General features: G+C 50.6%; 1 long non-coding RNA gene across 2 annotated transcripts; it reads right to left on the bottom strand.

The window, feature by feature from the left end:
* Positions 1-14,603: 14,603 nt before the first annotated feature.
* Positions 14,604-20,922, bottom strand: LOC137864610 (uncharacterized). 2 transcript variants are annotated; one of them, XR_011101571.1, is made up of 4 exons: positions 20,385-20,922; positions 19,766-20,138; positions 19,090-19,209; positions 14,604-18,221 (listed from the first exon to the last, which is right to left on the bottom strand). It is a non-coding gene; the product is annotated as an uncharacterized lncRNA (long non-coding RNA). The 2 variants fall into 2 exon arrangements; XR_011101570.1 differs by having other exon boundaries at positions 19,766-20,034; positions 20,385-20,872.
* Positions 20,923-21,139: the final 217 nt, after the last annotated feature.

Genomic DNA, 21,139 nt, shown 5'->3' with positions numbered 1-21,139 from the left:
GGAAATTTTTCATTACTAGTAGTTAATAGTACAAGGAAAACCTAGGAAGTATTTTAATTTAAGCTGAAACTGCTGTCAATTCATAAAAATGTGGTACTTTTCTGGTATTGTTAATAATAAAAATTATTGAAACAACACTTGGAATATGATTACCTTTTTTCTGTAAGAGGCTGCACACGTTTCAACATGCTGCTTGAAATATTAATGCATTAAAAATGCCTTCCTGCAAATGAATATTTATTCTATGGATAATCTTTAATGTCTTCATAGCTTTCAACACATTTGGGCAAAGTGTTTCAAGTTTCTGTGCTTACAATGAAAAATTTAAACCCGACACCTAAATAGGTGGCCCGATTTCAGCTGCGTGGAGCACTTTCTGCAGAGCCATCATTTCCCTCACATAGTTGCCTCTGTAGCATGACAGCGTTTTAACAGCCCAAAGTAACTCAACACAGCAATTTAGGTGATGAAATGAAGTATTGAGATAGCAAGGAGAAATAATAAAGGCAGAACTGGCACTTGGCCAGCAGAATTTTTCTGAAAACTCCGCTCTCATGCAGAAGTCCTGGGAGATGATCTTATGGCCAAATATGGTCAGGACTCAGCGCTGTGTTTCATCCAAAACACAGCAACACTGGTGTTTCCTCTCTTTCCAGATGAAGAGTTGGCGTCGGCGTCCTATTTTTAGTGGTGTGGGTGTAAAGTATGTTGGTTAAATTTTGTATCGCCTCAGCTCAGTCTGCTTTGCCACGCAGCGTTTCATGCCCAGACCTAGCAGAGCTTGAGGTCTGGGACTGACACCACAGGCTTCTGCTTTATGGTCTTCATCTCATAGGTCAGTGACTTTTGTGTTTTGGGTGAAGAGACAGCTCTCCTGCTCCTTGAGCCCATAAGCCAGACTCAACTCTCCATCCTGTGCCAAGGCAGAACAATGAGAAAGCATTGGGTGAACTCCCACGGCCACAGCGACAGGACTGTATAATACCCCTGATTTAGGCTGGTATTCAGTGCATTTCAATTCCAACACACCTGGAAATGCAACCATATTCTCTTCTTATTGTTGCACATGAGAGAAGCAGCTTCCCCATCCCTTCAGAGCACCGACTGCTTTGCTGTGCACTTGCCCCTGCCCTTTCTGTGCAAAGGCAGCAGGAACCTTGTTCTGCTGCTTGCTGGGGCTTAGCACAGCAAGGGCTTGTGTTTGTCAGTGCCTGGAATGGGAATAAAGATTTATATAGGTGTATATTTGGGAACAACTGGTAGCCTCAAAATAAAGAAGTGGAATATAGGCAACAATTAGCAGCAGGCTGGGAAGTGAAACCTTAAGGGAGGAATGGAGCAGTCTGGACCAGGTCAAGGTTTAACTGAAGATGCAGAAGACTTCAGCTCAATGGGAGTGGGCTGCTGGGGACTAGGGGAATGGATTTCTACCACTGGCTCCTGAAATAGAGGTAGAATTCCTCTCTGACCGCAACAGCAGAGCTGTAGAGCAAACAGACCATTAAAACATCCATTCCAAATATATATATATATATATTCACGTCCCATTTATATTTACTGCTGCTTCATTCTGTTGAAAGTCAAAGGCCCATTTGTATCCGATGAAAGGCTTGGGATAGATCAGTCGGCTGGAAAAGGCTCAGAGGATTGAAACCTACAATTCCCCTCGGGCGAGTGCTAATCCATCAGCCTGCTGCGCCCGAGCAAGGTGCCGCAGATCCGTGCCGGCACCGCCAGCTGACTCCTGCCTCGCGCTCGTTGGCCCCGAAAAGGATGTTCAGTGCTAGAGCTGTGAAAGAGATTCTCCTAACGGAGCTGCTGGGAAAAGGCTTGCGGTCATTTCCAGCTACCTTTGGCGTCTCGGCAGAGCCGTCGCCTCTGTTACGGGCAAACTTTCCGCGGTGACTTGAAGGCGGTCCCCCCCTCCCCTTGATCTTTGAAGTGCCTCCGAGCGCATTGCAATGGGCTGACGAAGTGTCGTCTGTTGTGTGGCAGCAGTGCTGCTCGGGTTTCGTACGGAAACGAGGCTTACGTGGTTATAATGTGTGCCTGAGTGAATGACGGGCCCTCTTCGTGTCCAGAAGTCACCGAGGTGGGAGGGAGCCATCCTTGCTCTCCAAAAGCCGGGATCCAAGAGGGAGCGCTGAAAAGAAAAACAAGCCTCACTGTGCAGGAGAAAAAGAATGGTACCAGAGCAAGGGAAACACACGTTAGCTGCTCTGTACCTCTGTCTAAACCAGACCAAGCTTTTCCTTGAACCCTGGTCTTGTGAGGAAATGAGATTCATGTGGTGACAGCCCATGTATGAGTGCAGCCCTGGTAATTACTGAACTCTGGTGCTGATTTCAACCAAATGGATGGCAGGTAGAAGTCCCAAAAATGTTGTGATAAGAGTTATGTGTGTGTGAGAGAGGAACCCTCTGTTTATGCCTTTCCTGAATTCAACCGTGATCCAAAACCTTCAAATCTGGGAAGAGGTGGGACAAAATTCCCCATCCGTGGAGAAGCCTTGGTAGCATTCATGCCTGTGTGCCACCGGTCTCTCCACACAGGAGAAGCCAGCAGAGTAGTGTCCCCTACAAAGGGGGACAGCCCTAACACTGGTTTTTAAGCCCATCAGGCACGAGGAACGAGTGTGTTGGAAGCCAGGCTCCCTTCTTCCAGCACTCACAGGCTGACCCGGTGTTTTCATGCTTGGAAGAAAACAGTTCGGTTAGCTCCTTCCCATCGTAATTTCTTCCCTTCCCCAAGATCAAATAAAGCAGAAATGAGATGCCGTGAGAAGGACCGCTCCCGGGGTATTTCGGGCCCTGTAAAAGCGGTCTGGTTTGTTGGTTTTTGGGGGGACCCCAGCGGGCCAGGGCAGGGGGACCACAGGGATGCACTGGCGCTGAGTCGGTGCCGGCAGCGGGGTGGGGACAGAGGAGGTGGAGATGCTCCCCTCCACGGCAGCCAGCAGCTCGCGATTTAAGAAACAGATGAACATGAACCGCATTGGAAAGCCTTCAAAAATCTGCTAGCACTCTCTTCCCTGCCGAAAACTGAATAAATCCCCTTCGTATTCCAGGCTCCTAACGAGACCCTGAAATATTATCAGTGCTCTTTGACACCCTACCTGCCCCTCATCCCACCTGGCTTTCCACAAAACACATTTCCTCTGCTTTCAGGGAAAAAAAAAAAAAAAAAAAAAAAGCCAGGTTCGTTCAAGCTCTGACACTTCTCTAGCACTGGGGTGATCGAGTCTCCTCCGTTTTATATTTGGTATTTTAATAGAGTTTCCTTTTAGACCTTTAATGAGTTTTTATTCCCCTTTGTATAGCAGACGCTTCAGTCCGACCGACAGTTTTACTCACCCCATGTGGAGTAATCCGAACAGCCAGGACAACCTCTTATTCCTGTGGCAAGGCTTCCCCTGCCAACATTCCTCCTTTGCTCACAGCCAGAAGGATGTTTTGACCCTTTCCTCGCCGCCGTCCCACCCACCTCCAGCCCCCCGCAGGGACCTTCCCGTGGTGCAGCACCAGGAGCGTGCCCAGCTCACAAGTGCCTGCAGCTCTTTTTCAGGGAAGGAAAGAAAAAGAATGAATTAAGACAAAACAAAAGCTCACGGGACGTGTAGGCTTGCGGCCATGCTGGGGAGCTTTTATAATTTGCACAACGCACATCGATGAGCAAACGGCTGGAAAACAGGTCTGGCTATGGCTGCTTCATTTATTTGTAATGCATCCCGGAGCCCAGTGCAGGGTGAGAACAAAACACGGGACAAGGATACGAGACTGAGCAGCACGGGGGACGAGGCCATCCCCAGGACCCCATCCCTTCAGCTAGGGATGGACACCACGGTGGGGGCTGCTGCAGGATGCCCAGGACATATGGGACTGCATACATGGGTGTTTTAATGGCCAATTTGGGGTGCAGATCAGCATTTTCCTTTGAGTATCAATCCATGAACAGATTTTTAGTTTTGTTCCGCATTTGGGACAACGTAGGTGCCTTCTCCTGTCTGCAAGGCAAGCAGAGCGGTTATAAGCATTTCTTGGGCTTAATTACACGTGTCCAGTGGAGTCATATAATTTAAAAACATATGCCATTAAAGGTTACATATTAAGCACAGCCTTGGTTTTTTGATGTTGCAGAAGGCTTAGACTCATCTGCTGAGAATTAGGAGGTTATTATTCTGCGGAAGCTAATCCAAATTGCTTATTATCCATAGGCAGAAAATTAAAGGAATATTTAAGCCCATTCCACAGATTGCAAACTTGGTGGCATAGCTCTGCAACCAGTAGTATTAGTATCTTGCATTTGATAGCTGCCAATAATTTAAGTCAACTGTTTAACATCTGGCATTACTATATAATGTCTGGCTTAAGCTGTAACCCTTTTTTCCCCCTGCTTTTAGAAAAGGTTTTTCTGCTTTGAGAGAATTTTGATTACTAAAGCCCTTCCTAGGACAGATTTATCCTGTGATTTAACATTTTGTGATGGAGTCTCATTTTGAATCAGTTGGGTAATTGGCAGTGACTTTGGTATTAAACTGATTCATGATGTACATCCAGGCCCTTAAATAATTTACCATTATTGTCTTTATAATCGAAGCTCCTTTTTGCCCATTAAAAACTATTGGAAACAGCCTAGTGATCTGCTTTGATTAAAAATAAAGTGCAGAGGATTGGGAACGATTAGAGACGGCCAGCCTTCCCCTCGGGCTCCTTCCATGCTCTGTCCTCATGCTTCCCGGGCAGTGCACGTCTGAAATAACCACCAGCAACCCAGGCTGTGCGGCACAAAACAAACCTGGAGGGTCTCAGACCAAGTCATAAATAGGAAACAAGGCCTGGCTGCTGAGCCCCAGTGTGCTGAGCCCCGGGATGAGCCCTGCCAGCCCCGGCAGTCCCCCTGCCACCCGGCGAGGAAGGCTCGGCGTCGCTCGGCCTCGGCACGCCGAATTCAAAGCTGTCCGCTTCACACCCCACTCTTCCCCCGGCCTTTGGCAGGGGCTATGATATAACAGGTTTTGCATAGCTGCTAGACATCTTCCTAATAGTATCCCCTGTGAATTCTAAATTTCAGTCACAGCCTCTAAATTTTCATTAAGAGCAGTCACACTGAGAGAATGATGGATTAGATTTTATTGTTGGAAAATCTCCAGATAAAATTAAAGTGCTTCTTTCTTTTCTGAAACCTTTACCTTTCCCCTGTGGTGCCCTATAAATAAGGTATCAAATAATGTTTATCCTTTTGAATTCTGCAATCTTACATGCTTCATGCTTACTCCTGACCACTTTCCTGCCTCTTCAGAGCTGTCACTCGTCAGCTGAGGCTCACGAGCAGACGCACAACCTCACGGAGCTCACTTTACTACAAAGCAGCCTGATGTTGTGTTCCAGTAGCATTTTGGGGACTTTGCTTAAGCACAGGTACACAGTTGTAAATACAGGGATGTCTTCTTCCCTTTCCTGGAAGTCTTTCCTTTATTTCCCTTCTCCCTCTGCCCTGGCTCTCCGCAGCCTGCGGGGCCGGCAGACGAGGCTCTGTGTGCTGTCCGTCCCAGATTCTTCTAGCAGATGCTATTTCCTACTGCAGTGAAAAGATGAAAAAAGTGTTCTTTTTGCACAGAGGTCTTAAGCAGTTGTAGCTGCTTTTAGTCTTTGCTTTAAATAAGAAAGCAAGAGCCCTGCAGGCAGTTGGTAGGACGTGTTCAAGAGCTGGTGGTGCTGGCATGGTTCATACTGGTGTCAGCTCCTTTAAGTTAAATACCATGGGGATTTATCCAACAAAGGCTCTGAACAAGTTTTAGACAGCATTCCCCACCCCATCCCTCTCACTTCACAGCATTTTAAATGAATGCAGGGCAGAGCCAAGGGCTGGACCAGGGCACAGGGCTAGTCCCTTGCTGCCTCTGCCTGCATCCCTCGGGGGATGTCCCCTGTCCCCAGCAGGGCTGTGGCCAGCAGCAGGCTTCCCCCCACCCCAAAAGGCACCGGCTGGCCTCTTTGAGAAGGAGGAAGGATTTCTGAGAGGGACAAAGCACACTTCTTCTCTTTATTGTGCTTCTTGCCAGGAGCATGTAAGTGAGCTACCAGCGCAGGTGATCTTTGCATGTCAAGCTCATTAAAATGATAAGAGTTTGACTAATTAGCGTCAGCTGGGCATCAGGCCTGTGGCTCTCACTCCAGTTTTGATGAGCAACCACTGCCCAAGAGGCTAGTACCAGAGCAGGGACCCCAGGCTGACCCTCCAGCACCCGCGGCAGTTGTCTCTGTAACTATTTTCCCTTTAAAATAATTCCTCTTCTTGCACCGGTGGAAAAATTATCCAATGGCCGGGAACCAAATAGGAAAGGATCCGAGTCTCATCCTCTCTGCTGCGCTGTAATGTCATCCCAAAGGAAGCGGCGCTGCCTTGGCCACTTGCAGCAGAGGAAAGAAGCGTCGCGGGGTTTATTGGCTGGTTTTATTGGTTTGTCTGTGCCACATTTCGCAGGTGGCCGCGCCAAGAAAACGCTGCGGCTTCCCAGAGACGAGGCCTCAGCGAGGCAAAGGTAAGCCCAGGAGAAGAGTGAAAGGCTTGGAAGGAGGAACCTTGTAAATTTGGTACCAGCAAGGATGGAGGGGGGCCAACGCTGACCGAAATCTGCCACAAAGCGAATGAGAGCGCAGCCTTCCCTGCACAGAAGTCACGACGCCCACAGCTGGGAGAGCGGCCAGTGTTATTTTTGGGCAAGCTTTACGCAAGTTCCAAGCAGAGCCTCAGCAAAAAGGAAGCAAGGGGGAGAGATGGAGGCTTCTTTTTAAGAGGGAGATGCTGGGAAGACATGGAAGGAAGAAGACATGGAAGCAATGAGCTACGGCACCTACCATGGGGTCAAATACCCTGGGGATGGACAGGCAGGGGGCAGCTTGCTGCAGCCTGAACTTGGTTGCAGTTCGGCAAGGCCCCAGCACTGTGCAAGCACAATTCAGCTCAGCAGAGACAGAGAGGGGCAGGATTTGGCTGCTTGCTATGAAGTCCTTCAGGAGGAGCAGAGCAAGGGGCACAGGCTAGCACAGGACCTTTAACTCCATTTCCATTTGGGAGGGAGGTGTTGACATTTTAAATGCCGCGGATGATAGAGAATTGGCAGTGTCTTGGATTCATGAAGTCACTGAAAAGCAAAAAAACAACAAAAAAAAACACCACCATTTTTTGCTGCCTGTGGTAACAATCCAGCTCTGGGCTATGAGCAGCAGCTTGGTGGCATTTTGCAAGGGTCGGCTGGGTGCTGGGAGTCATCGTGCTGCTGCTGAACTCATCGTGGCTTCGTGCCCCAAACCCACCCTGCTCCCAGGGGATGGGGCAGAGCAGCTGCAGCTCCATGCAGCAGGCACAGCATCCCTCCTCTGCTTCCCTGCCGCCTCCCCGGGGCCCCAGGCTGAGCTCCTCACCTTGTGCCAAGCTCACGGAGCTGAGCAGAGAGCCAGGAGCAGTTCCTAGCTGAAGGATTGTGCTTGCAGGGCTGCCGATGGCCCCACACAGGACCACCAGAGATGCCACCACTCGGTGTGCTGCAGAGGTGAGATGTGGTCCTTGCTGGGAGCAGGATGTGCAGGGACACAACAGGAGTCCCAAGAAATTCAAACCCTGGGGATTATGGAGCAATCTGTATGTTGTTTTGCCAATATCCCCTAATTTTCTCCCTCTCTGGCTAATTCTGATTTTAGGTACACTCAGATAAGCCCCAAGGCATTGTGCTGAAAGAAACAGCCAGCTCAAAGGACACGTGTGGCCTTATCTCCTCCCTGCATTCATTTGAATAAATCCTTCCAAAGATACTTTACATAAATACATTAAGGACAAACGCTGGCTCACCTCTAGGGACTCCGTGTTATCAGTCAGGGCTGTGGGGAGGCTTTTAACTGACTTACAAGGGCACCGCTGTTGCCCTTAGGAAAACGCACTGAAAGCCGAAACCCCCGGACCTGATTCTACTCGTGCTCTACCAAACCGGCCGTCCTCCGGTGCATAGTTTTCCTGTTCATAAAACCCGAGTAATTAATGCTGAGTAACCGCCGAGGGATTTTACAAGTCTCCGTCAAAGATCTGTTATTTACTGAGGCGTGGAAGTTCACCTCGGAGAACATCACGTGAAAGCCAGCGTGAGAGCAACGCTTTAAGGACGTTTTTATCAAGTGGGAACTAAATGGTTTGTGGCAACGAGGGATATCAAAAAATATCAAATGGAAGCTATTCCTAGGCAATTAGCTGGAGCAGATATACTGTTGTTTTAATATGGAGACGAGTATGAACAAAGACCAAAACCAACCGTGTATCCATATATCAGTAAGAACAAATGTCTTTGCTAAGGAACTCGTTATGGACTTTTAGAAAGAAAAGCATTTTAAGGGAAACCATCCCCAAAATGTATTTTTTTTCCCTTCATCCAAAATACGGTTCTGATTTTTACCAACGACAATAATTTTCAGAAAGACCTGGATTACCTCGAAAGCTATTTCACTTTCACTCCATTCCTTTTGCCCCTCCGCAGGGAAATCCTCAGTGCACAGTTTCCAAATGTTAATGAACACCAGTCCTGTCTCTGTACCTTTCAGGCCCTGATTCACCATGATCATCCATAAATATTACTTTAAAAACTTTCCCGAGGAGCTCCCGGGGGCCGTGAGAGCAGCCGATGTCAGGAAATGTCAGATATTTCTCCCTCTCCTCCTCGAGATGTTGGTAGCGTGGTTGGAAAAGAACAGATGCGTTAAATGCTGGGAGATTTACAGCCCCCCCACCACACGGGAACCATAAAACGACAATTTGTTCAATTTCAAAAGCAGACCTCTGCCCGTTGCAGGACCTTTCATCACTGTTTATAAAGCTGGGCTTAAAAAGCCCGGGATCTTTTATGATAAAGCGGACACAGAGTTCATTTTTCAACCCTCGCAGCGCCTGGAGGATGGAGACATCGGCAGCTGCAGGGAGCAGGTGATGAGGTGCTTGCAGCAGCCCTTTGTGGCTCCATCCTGCTCTGGGATGGTTCCCACTTCTCTTGGGCACGGAGGTGCCCCTCGCTGGGCAGATTTTGGGTAACAGGGCCAGGAGAGGTTGGGAAGCTCCGTGTGGCAGCTTGAAGGCTGCACAAGGTCTGCCAGCAGACTTTGCATGAGGTGGCCAACGATGGCCCTTATACCTGATCCCACCTCCAGTGGGCACGGGGAGGGCAGAAAGCCACCAAGAAGTGTTTTGGTGTCACAACATGACAGTGACAGTCCCGCCTGTAAAACCTGCCCTTGGACAAGCCATTTGCACAAACACTTGCAGACCAAAATCACCGTCCTTCCCCTTGCTCTTCACCCAGATCCTCTGCCTCTAAGGTCAGCGCCGAGTAGCCAGGATGCCACACATCTTTCCAGAGCCCCACACATCACCAGCCACAAAGCAAAAGGAGATTTTGGGATTTGACTCGGTTTCCTCAAGGTTTAGTTTCGGCCCCAGATCCAAGGTGGCCCCAAACCAAAGCCCCGGATCACCCCACCTCCCTGCCACAGGCCTGTAGTCTCCGCAGTGTTGATTTGTCTCTGAATTTGGGGCTGGGTCCTTCTCTGGAAACCCAAACCTGGAAACCAAGCGAGGAATGAAGCAACCCTACCCACGTAATGGGTGAATAGGAGCAGAGCTCTGCATTTATTGCTTAAGTAGTTGGAAATGATTGTAATGCAGCCAGATTTATTTCTTATATACAGTGGTGGGCTTATTAAACTTCCAAAGGAGCTCTTTAAGCTGTCATTTGGGGTTTAATTGCAGAACACAACTACCTGCTGCTACGAGGTGGCTACACACCAGTCCTCCTCTCACACACCCCGTTCCTCTGCTCAGGAGGAGAAGATTCCCCCAAAGCACAAAGGGTTAAAACCGGCCTGCCTCGTCCAGTCCACCCCCACCTCCCCCAGTTTGCAAATGGTAGAAAGGAAAGGATTAGGGAGGAGAGATTTATGGGGTAGCCCATCACCGAGCCTCAGTTCGCACTTTGATGCTGGGGGACAGCCCCTCTCCAACAAAGGGGCCGTAAAGCATGCCCACCGGTGAGCCATCTACCGGGGGGGGAGCCAAATCCCTCCTTGGATTATTAGGGGCTCTGCGAGTCCTTGGGAAGAAAGGCTGCACCTTTTTTATTGCCGCGTTATTAATAAAGAGCTGGTGAAATACTTACTGCTGCTCCGTAAATCTTCCCAGGGCAGCAGTCGGCTGCGCAGACGTTGGGGCTGGAAGGAAACGGAGGGGCCACTGGGCCTGACCTGCAGCCCCCATCCCCGCCACGGTGTCTCCGGACAGCCCAGCCCCATTCCCAGCTGGCTGCATGCAGGGATTGTCCTCGAGGCCTGAAGTCCCCCGAGGTGTCCTCTCATCCCCGGGGTGCTGAGGCTGAAGCTGTGCTGCAAAGGTCCCCAGCTCTGAGCCACCACCCGGCTGGTGGAGTGGCCTCACCTTCAAAACATTATTTTGGCCCTTATATACATATTATTTTTTTATCAGGGGAGGGAGGAATTCACGGACGACCAGAAGTACCACCTTTAAGGTGAAAAATGGCAAAAAAACACAAAACCCTGCTCACTTGAAGGTGACAAGAGCCGTGATGGAGGCCAGCACCCAGCCCCTCGCACGGCCCAGGGCGCAGCTGCCCTCTGCCAGCACCTGCTTGGAGCAAACACCCCAAAAAGCCCCGAGTGCCGAGCCCCAGGGCTGGCTGCCTTTCAGGAACAACAAAAATAAACAGGCCCCCGTGACTACCCACAGCATCCAGCCCATGACAACAACAAAAAAAGTTTCCTTCCTAATTTCAGCTTCTGGTCATAAAATTTTACTTTCATGTAACAGCATGAGATCTGCACAACTGGAGCAGGGGTTTTTAATAAAAGGCAGAGTTGATGTAATATCCAAGCCAAGGTGTTTTTATAAGCCAGAAGAAGAGAGACAGAAACACAGAAGGAAAATAATTTTCTTGAATTCCTTCCAGAAAGGAATTTTATTTAGATGTGCTTCAACCGTACTGAAATTCTCCTTCCTCTTGTTGCAGAGGTTGTTCCCCGTTAAAAGCTGTCCCTCTTAACCTGTGCGTTAATGCTGGCAAATCCAAGCCCCTCATTTCTCCTTGCCTCTCAGCCCTAGCTGTTGGAAAATGTTTGCATGCTGAGGAACTGAGCTGCCAGCGTGTGTGGAGCTGTGGCCCCATTGCCCCAAAGCAGCGTCGTGCAAAGAGGAAGGTGCAAAGTGTATTTCACCCGGAAAGCCCAGGACAATCCTCCTGCAGGGAAAATTCCTCCCTCATCCCAAGGCACTACAAGGAACGTTTTATAAGGCCCGTTTTGGGGCTGGACCTGACCTGCCTTGCCTGACCTGGGCTGCTCCCAGCACCGTGTTCACCCCCGAGCCAGCTCTTCCCACACCCATGAGGATGTCCCAAAACATGAGGTCTGAGCAGAGAATAACGTCTGCTGAAGGGCCAGAAACAGCTCTGAGCTCAGTGAAAAATGACTTCCCAGTGCCCCCCGCTCTGGGGATTTTACAGGGGAAGATGGATCTTCCTATCTGTTTTCCTTTCTTCTTCGTTTTTCAACTCTTGACCTACGCTGTGAACAGAAACCTCCCGAGTGCGAGCCTTCGGCAGAGGAAATGCTTCCTGCAGTTCATTTGTCTTCGGTGCTCTGCACAGCTGAGACGTGTGGGGCTGGAGCCTCGTCTGCCTCCTCCCTGGCTGCCTGGAGGGCAGGACTGGCAGCCCATTAGTGGGGATGGTGCTGGCCATCCCTCAGCTGCCCCTCTGCAAGCTGGCGGCAAGAATCAGAGCAGCCTTGGGCGCACTTTCATGCGACATGCAGCCCCAGACAAATAGAAATGGGTGTATTTTAAAAAAGAAGAGGTTTGGGTGCTCACCTGGGCATGAAGAACCAGACCTTCAGCTGTCTCGGATGATGGGTGCATTGGCATTAACTGACCCCACTGATAGCTGGTGGGAGCTGGAGCCGGGATGGGCATTTTCGGGCATGGACCCCAGGTGCTGTCCCCAGGCAGCGGTGCAGGTCCCACACAGCTGCTCTTGTTCATTCATTTGGCCACCCCACCCCAAAATGTCCCTTCTCTAAGGTTAGGGCATGAGACGAGTCACAGATTTCAGACACAGATTTCAAATGCCTTAAAATCCACAATTCCCAGCCCAAGGTTCAAGGGCAACACATTGCCACAAGGTGTGGGGCAAGGACTCAGTGCTGGCACTTGGGCCCACAGCTCTTGTCCCTTCTCAGCTGGATGATCAGTAGAAATGTCCTTGCGTGGTTTTCTGCTGTCTGACAGCTGCTGAGGGGTTGCACAAGGTGGGGTCTTAGGTAAGCTCCTGGGATGCACTTCCCACAGCCAGGAAAAGAGGCTTCAAGTGTGTATTTAGGGAGGGAGAGGGGCAGAATCTGAAGACCCCTGTGAGATGTCAGTGCCACGGCTTCTGTCATGGACTCGGCTGCCCATTTGAGGAGGAGGAAATGTCAGTCCCAAGTTTACAAGCTGGGCCTGTCTCCTTAGAAAAATAGGAATTAAGAAAGTAATTTTTATAGGACAATTTGTTGCTTTCCGTGCAGATTTGGGAAAGCCAATCTGCCCAGGGTACAGGGCAGCTGTGGAAATGGCCATGGCAGCATCCTGGATGCTCTGTCCCCTTTCAGCAAGAAGGTTCCCGTGGGTTTACAGCAGCCCCTGCTCCAGGGGAAAAACAACTGCTGCTGTTATGCTTTATGAAGGCAGCAAGAGGGCTGAATAGGAGAGGCCGCATCCAAAGCACAATATGAGTTGAAAGAGACATCCAAGCTCCGTGGCGCTAGATAAAACAAAGCGCACGCACAAAAAAAAAAAGAACCAAATGCTGAAATATGTATTTCTTGTGGGTATGAATAGAACCGTCTATGTTTGCCTTGGAGACCGGGGGAAGGAGGCCAAGCGGTTTAATCTCAGCAGGTATTGCTTTTCAGTACAGAGCAATGTAAAGCCCTCCTGCCAGGCCTTCCCACCCTGCTCCCTGATGGCTGGCAGAAGGGCCGGGGCCGCTCTGCAGCCAGGTAGGAGCTGCACTGTGCCCATCCCGTGCCCGTGTCAGCAATACCAGCACCCCCAGAGGGTCAGGGCAGCAAAACAGCCCTTTCCGCCAGCTCTACCCTGCCTTCGCCCCTTTCTCCCCATCCTGCTCCCATCGCTGGGACCACCTGGCCTGTCCTCGCTCCCCGGAGGTTGGGGGCTGTGGGATGGGATGAGTTAGATCAGCTGAAGGCCATGGGGTGAGGTGGGCAAGGGGTGGTCGTTACGCCTTCATAAAAACACTGAAAAAGTGCCAAAAAGAGCTGGCTTTTAATTCAAGATAAAAGTTGATGTGGAAATGATAAAAAAAAAAAAGCCAGATGACTTCAATGATGAAACATTCCTATCTACAAATATACATACCTGGCTGTATCCCTGCGGGTCTGGCACAGAGCACTGCACCTGGGACAGGACTCCTCTGCTCACAAGATCGGGGACAATCCTGCTCTCTCAGCCCTGCCCGTCTCAGCAGCAGCGAGATCCGATGCAGATGCTGGTTAGCAGTGTGTTAGGAGTGTGTGCCACCTGCCGTGCCAGGACAAAACACTTAAAGGTTTCCTAAAAGCCAGCATCATGTCAAAGCTGTGGCATCTACACGCACCTTGGACAGCCACCCCTTGCTGTTCTCAACAGAGCTACACTGGCCTCTGACAAACACAGGATGCATCTCGCGACAGATCGGTTGTTTTCGCAGTATCCTGTTCTCCAGCTACAATTTAGGAAGCTAATTTGCAGCCTGGAAAGCCACCGGCCAGCAATTCGCAGAGTCTGCACACAGTTTGCAGCCTGTCAGGCTCCCCCGTCCCCGGGCATCCATCACTCTCACACCTCGCTGGGAGTGATGCTGAAATAACAAGCGAGACCCTGCAGTGGTGCTGAGACCCCCGGCTGTACACGGGGACAGCTCTCAGGCAAATAACCTGGTTGGGATGAACATTTCCCTGCTCCCACGGTGGGTAAATTCGGGTTTTGAGCTCAGGGTGGGCTCAGGAATGGGGAGAGAGCTGCTGCAGAAATGGGCTGGGTGGCTGTGAGCCTGTGGGCTGCCTGGAAGCATCACCCACCCCTGCTGCCAGGACATCCCATGTACCCTGCTCTTCTCCACTACCTACCTGCATCCAGCAGCGAAAAAAAAAAAAGGAAAAAAATAAAAAAAATATAAAATCACAGAGAAGACGTGTCTGTGCCTCCTTTTTGGAGCACGAGGCCTGTTTGCTGCCTGCACAGACATTCAAAGGGAAGAAAACATGACCAGATCGAAGGCTTTTCATCTTCCCCGACTGTCTCTTTGTTTCTGCTGTAGGAGGAGTGACGGGAAAAGCAGCTGGCCAGGCGCGGGGTCTTCGCAGCGGGACCTCGCCTGATAGCACGGCACCGAGAGGGGTTTTCACCTGACGCTGGAAACAATGCCATCCATAGAAGCCCACATTGTTACCTTGACATTTGGAAGCAATTACCTGCATGTTATGTAAAACTTTTATTAAACGACTGGAGAAATTCGGTAATGTGTTAATCATTGGTTGAATGACATCTGCTTAATACCAGAGATTTTTGAACTGCAGGAGAAGGGTTCAGCAGTTCAGAATGATTACCAAAACATATTGCTCCTTTTTTCGTTCTCCTACGTGTTAATTTTTCAGATTTATTATCTTAGGCTCCTGCGTCTAGTATTTTCACTACATGTCAACATCTGTTATATCTCTGCATTTCACAGCTCTTTAGTCTTTGCCCCATGAAGCCTTAGGCACTCGGATGAGAGACGCAGCCAGCTCTAACCCAGGGCTTATGCAATTTTCCAAACTAATCCAAAGGACAATTACCAGGGAAATTTGGCTCAGGGAAGCACTTCTGGCATCAAAAAGGGATTGGTAGATGGACTCAAACCCAAAGAAACCGGTCAGGTTTAGGGACAAACTTGGCTGTCAGGACGAGACTTGGGAAGTCTGGGGCGCTGTGAGGCTGCTGCTCCTCGAGAACGTGTGGAGGGTGGAAATGTGTCATGGAAAGATGCTCGGCCCCTTCCCACTCCGGTTATTTGATCAGACAGACCCAGAGTCACTCCGTTCAACTCTGCTGTTTCTCCTGTGGGTCCACCAAAGCCTCTGGTTCCTGCCTTCCTCCAGGCTGCCCCCCGCCACCCTCCCTGCATGGAGGAGCTGTCCTGGTTTAACACTTCTCTCCGAGGCAAGGCTTTGCAGATGACTTTGCTGCAGGTCGTGCACATCCCAGTGGCACCCAGATCTGAAGGGTCTGTGAGCAGCCAAACTGCTGGCATTGGGATGGGCAGGGGCACACACCACATCCTCTGAGCTGCTCATCCTGGCAGTGATGTTCCTGTGTCCCAGCAGTGACATTCCCACGTCCTGGCAGTGATGTTCCTGCACTCTCCTGGTGATGGAGGGTCCTGGAGCCACCCGCAGCGCTGCTTCATGGCACATTGCATTTTTTCCTGGTTAAAAAACAGTGGCTCCAAGAGGCAGAGCATTGCCCCATACCCCTGGGCACTTGGAATAGGATGGGGACCAGCACCCATCTATGCTGGATGGGTGCAAGAACAAGCAGCTGCCCCCAGACCATCCAAACCTCTCCTAAGGAGAGAAAGGAGAACGACAGGGTGTCCCACTGGGCTTGTATTGGGCTTAAAAGGTGTGCTGGCCCTGCTCTCTGACTTTCATCCTGACTATATTAAATATATGGATGTGCCAAAACGGAGCAGCGCCGTGCAGACCAGCTGAGGGCGGGCGGTTGTTGTAGGATGTGGGTCAGGAGCAGCAGGAAGCAAGGAGCAGCAGCGCCTCTCGGGGCACCCGTCCTCGGAGCCCTTGTAGAGAGAGTTCACAGTAATATGACTTAATAGAAAGTCTTTTTGCAGGTAATTTCCATGCGCTGGGCTGGATCATGTTCCACGAGAAACGCACATTATATACGAGCCAAACACTTTCGGCTCCCAGCCGTCAAGCCGCGCTTCTAATTTATGCTTTTTTTATTATTTTGTTCCCTCACCCATGATCTGTCCCCCTCCCCAGTAAAAATTACAGCTTCCATTTATCATTCTCTTCTGAGGGTTGCTATAAATTCAGCCGTGCCTCGTCCCCACTGAGGAACCTGCTTAACACAACGCAAACGTCCCCTCCCTGCACAGGCTGCATTATTTCGGCAGCCTTACACATCCCCTTCCCGCATCCTCTTTGGGAAGAAAAAAATAACAAATAAAATAATAAAAATAAACAAAACTAAATTAAAAAAAAAAGCAAATCTGGAAAGGCCATCTCCGAAACCACAGAATGCTTGGTACTACACGCAAATAAGGCTCGTGGTTTCTAACGGGGGAGCTTCCTGGTTTATTAGAGATGCTTTCAGTAATTAGCAACAGCTTGGGAGCCAGGGCAGTGACACTTGCTGCCCTCTGAACCCCAGGAGCAGGGGTCATGCAGGAAGGCTCGTGTTGGTTTTGCTTGCAAGCCCTTCTGTAGCTGTGACTTGCCCAGGGCTTGCACTGGTTTTTGGAAGCTCGCAGAGGGGCAAGCGCTCAGAGGTCTGCTTTCTGTCGTCGCAGTGCCGGGAGCCTGAAAACGCTTGTTCTTCCTGACCTCCCTCCTGGTTTGCTGTGGGAGGACAAAGTAATAAAAGAAATCACAAAAAAAGGTTGGGATGGCTGGATTTCCCCCAGGTCCTGGGTCTGTCCTCCGACAGTGGCAGGGCACCTCAGCGGGGAGCTGAAATTCCTCGGGGTGCTTCAGGCAGCCCTGGGATGTGCTGTTTGCTTTGCCGGAGCCTGGCTCCAGCCCTGAGTTCGTGCCAGGAGCTGGCTGGGACACGGGCTCTGTCTGAGAAAAGCGCTGATGGAAACAAAAGATTTTCCTGCTTGTTGCGATTTGTTGAAAAACAAACAGAAAACCCTCCTTTTCTCCATTTAGAGCACAGAAAACCAAAGTTTCAAGAGGTCTTCCCATGGAGAGGAGAACAAGGGGCACTCCGTGGCCCGACCTCCTCCCCTGCAGGACACCCTGCCCTGCCCCTCTCCAGGTCGGGGCTGCCGTGGGTGCTTTCAGCCCTGGATTCAAGGAGGAAAACAAGGAATTTTTGCAGAAATTCATGGCAAGCTGCTTCCAAGCCTAAGAAGGAACACAAGGAGGGAAGAAGATTAACACCTTATGTGCAAACCTAGCCAATGGCAAGAATTTTTTGGGAGAATATTTTGGACTCTTTTTTTAAGACTCAGCCCTTAAAGATGCTGCTCTTCACTCAGAAATGACTTTAAAGCGCTAAGCTCTGGCAGTAGTTCTCCTAATGCACAAATGTGTGACCTTGGATGACACCAACCTGCCAAAAAAGCAGGGAAAAAAAAAAGGTGTTGCTGATATTTATTTATTTTATGCTCCGATTCCTCATTCATCATCAGGTAAATTTGCTCTTGGCAGCGCCGGCAACTTCCTCAAACGCAGCCAAGGTGACCACTAAAATTAGCATCAAATCCCAATAACGCTTTACATCATGCGCACGTTATTTTTCACTGGACATAAATTGCGAGGTGTTTCGCTTTTGTTTCGGCTCCCGGGGGGGCAGGTCGTTAATCCGGGCAGCGGTCCACGCTGGGGACGGGACCGGCCGATGCGAGCGACTCCAAGCGTCCAAGGGAAATTTCTGTTCCACTGGAGACATTTTCTAGGTCCTTGCCAAGACGAATTACTAAAACGTCTGAAGAAACAGCACTGACTGAGCCCTCAGACAGTAAAACACGATTTTCATCCTCTCTCATAAATTTTTGCTTAATGAAAAGTCCTCGAGGAGCGCGTTTCTCTGTCAGAGCCAAGGAAAACAACCGTGTGCGTGGCTGAGCAGCACCGATAGCCGTGAAGGCGAACAAGACTTCACGTGTCCTGCTGTTATTAAACATCTGCACCGAAATTCCTCGTGGAGACCTCCCTGTCACCCCGGGCAGGAGAGCACAGGGACCATGAATCCATTGCTTGCCACATCCCTGTCATCCCCAGGCACGGTTCTGAGCTAGAGAAGGGACATGAGGCAGGTGACCCTCCCGGGGGGTGCTCATGAGGTCGTGGCGTGGTGCAGGGATGCTCACAGCTCCCTGGGGCATGGTGCCAGGAGAGGCGTTTGCAGAGCTCCAGTGGGTCAGGGGGAAAAAAAAATTAAAATCAGATGTGATGATGACCCTTATTAAAAGAAACAAAAAAACACCACCACCACAGCAACAACAAAACTCCAAAATCCAAGAAAAAAGCCCAAAGCCAAGCAGGTGCAGCCGCACTAGAGGGCACTGCTGCCTGCCAGGAGCCCAAAGCTGGTGGCAGAGTGAGGATCTCCCTGCACAATCTTCAGCTTCCCATGGTGCTGGGTGCAGGCTGCAGTGCTCCACCTCATGCAACAGGTAGAACTAAATTAAAAAAAATAATTAAAAAATAAAATAATAAATAATAATAAAAAATCTACCTTTTTTCATGTTTCAACCCGTAAACACTCGGCCCTGTGCCAGGTCGGAATTAGCCAGGACAGTTTCTGGGCTGGAGGTGGCCAGACCTTGGCAGGGTGCAGCAGGGCTGCCTGTCCTGCTCTGGATTTCTCCTTTGCAGGTGTGAGCTGGATGGGGATTTGGCATCAGAATGATGAGAAGCAGCCCTAGGAGCACAGGGATGCAGCTCCACGAAGGGCTGGTGGCAGGAGAGCAGTGGAGCGTGTTTCCACAGACCAAACAAAACGAACTCGCTAAACAAGCTAAATGAGAAAAACAAAACAAATACAAAAAAAAAATAATAATGCATTTTTCCTGGGGCATAGCACCACAGCACAGGGGCTGCTGTGAGGATGCAGCCTGGCCCTGGCAGTGAGCAGTGCGGAGCTGATGCTGCAGGAACCCAGGGGCAGAGGCGAATTCCCACGCTGGAATTTGGCCAGGACCCCGGGGCTCATGCTCCTGGCTCTTGCAGGAACTTGTAACCACGAGGTGGTCAGGATTTGGGTTTTACATCATACCTATTTGTAGGGGAAGAGATTAAAGGCCTTGCAGATTCTTACAAAATCCCTGGTAGCAGCGGCTCTGGTGACTGGAGTCAAATCAGTTCCAGACTGAGACCTGCCATTCGTGGAGACCTGCTAGGGAAAAAAAGGGAGAATATTTCATTTGTCTCCCTGAAACGGTGATTTCCACCAGGACCTTTGTGGTCAGTAAGGACCGGGGCTCTGTGGGCTCTGACACAGCTTGGGGCAGCCTCACCCTGGGGCTCGCACCCACCCATAGCAGCAGAGGGACCAAAAACCCCAATTTACACCCCGAAGGCACCTGTGCCACCCCCACAGAGGTGCTTCTGGCAGGAAAGCACAGGCAGAAGAAGGAGCGAGGTCTCTCCTGGAAGCCACCTGCTCCCTCTGCAGGGCTGGGAGCCCAGAGGAGGCTTTTTGGGCAGGGGGACCCAGCGGTGGTTGACTCCTGCCCCCCCGCAGCCCCGCGCACCCCTCATCCCCCGCAAGCAGATCCTATCTGCTAGAGATTTATTTCCAGTCTTCTTTTCAAGACATGATGTCAGGATTATAATAACCTGACTAAGGCAAACACAACAGTAATTCCATCCAGAGTTTATCAGTTTCCTTTTTCTCCTCTTGTCTTGACTAATCATGGAACAGAGCGATGGAAAAGTCCTGTTAGACCAACCTGTCCCCCGGCCAAGGCAGGACCGATCTGTCCATCCACCGTCTTGTGTTTCATCCAGTCTATTTTTAAAAAATCCCCAGCGACAGGACTTCTTGAATCACAGGAGCGAGAAATGGAAAAGACCTATTAGATCATGCAGTCTGTCTCCTGGCCAGTGCAGGCTGTTCCCTGCAGCCCAGTTTTCAGCGTCTCAGCTTCCACCTTTCCTTCCCCTGGGAGACCGTTCTGCTGGCTAGCAGCTCGCACACTCAGGTTTGCTTGATGTCATGCTGGAAAGCAGAAATGGTGAGCACTGGCCTCAGCTGACTGAATGCACTTTAACCCCGAGCACCCGAGGGATGAAGGCAGGGCGAGCGACCAAGCACAGCAAAATCTGGAAAGTCAAAGGCTTGGGGCAGGGACAGCGGGATGCCACCGGCCCAGCCACCCCATACTGGTGCCCACTGGGTGATGGGCAACGCCCAGCCCAGCCCAGTAAGGGAAGAGATGGAAACATCCAGCCCAATCCAACCCTGGGGCAGTGCGGAGCTTGCACAGGTCCTGCACCCCAAGCAGCCCGGCTCTGTGCCTCGGAGCAGCACAAAGGGACCCCAATCCCCCTTTTCTGCTCCTCACCCACCGTGCAAATGGATTTCGTGCAAGCAGAGGGTGGTAAATTATTTGGAAGCGTCTCATTTCCTTGCCCATGCTGACTCCTGCTGGCACTGCTGCACCAAGACCAGGCACAGCTTGTTTCAGCTGCTGGGACAGGACCTGCCCTGCTCAATCCCTGTGCTCCACTGGGCTGTCTGCATGCTGGGGGCTAGCAAACAAGGTGGATGGGCCAGCCACAGGCAGGCTAATGAGCTCAGCAGCATCACCGTTAATTGGTTTGTAGGTGGAAACAACACACACCTGCCTGCAAACAACCCCACCTGCCTGCCTGCAGCACACCTGTGCCTCCTTCATGCCCACACCACGCACACCTGCAAAGCCTTGTGCAAAACCCTCAAACCCAATGTGCTGGGGGCTCCCACAGGGGCTGGGGGCTCCCACAGGGGCTGGGGGCCCTCACCCTGCCAGGGAGATCGCAGCCAGCGTGCGTGAGCCAGGAGGTGCCTCCCTCCAGCCCCTCTCCCTTGCAGCGCGTGGTTCTCGGCTCTACCCCAGCCTTATCTGCCTCGAGTAATCAAAAATAATTGGTTGCTCCCCAGTGGACTGATCTAATAGCAGTACGAATAAAGTTATTTTGAACAGTTGTTCATGAGTTCATCTCCTGGAAAGCCTCGGCCCCAGCTGTTGCTGTGCTTTTGATTAAAAAAAAAAAAAAGTATATATATATATATTAAACTCAACCCGGGGATTATCAGGGCTAAGCACGTCCCAGCCCTCCCT

This window comes from Anas acuta, chromosome 15 (assembly GCF_963932015.1).
Source record: "Anas acuta chromosome 15, bAnaAcu1.1, whole genome shotgun sequence".
NCBI lineage: Eukaryota > Metazoa > Chordata > Aves > Anseriformes > Anatidae > Anas > Anas acuta.
The sequence above is the reverse complement of the archived record's forward strand: the minus strand, read 5'-3'. Positions and strand labels throughout refer to the sequence as shown.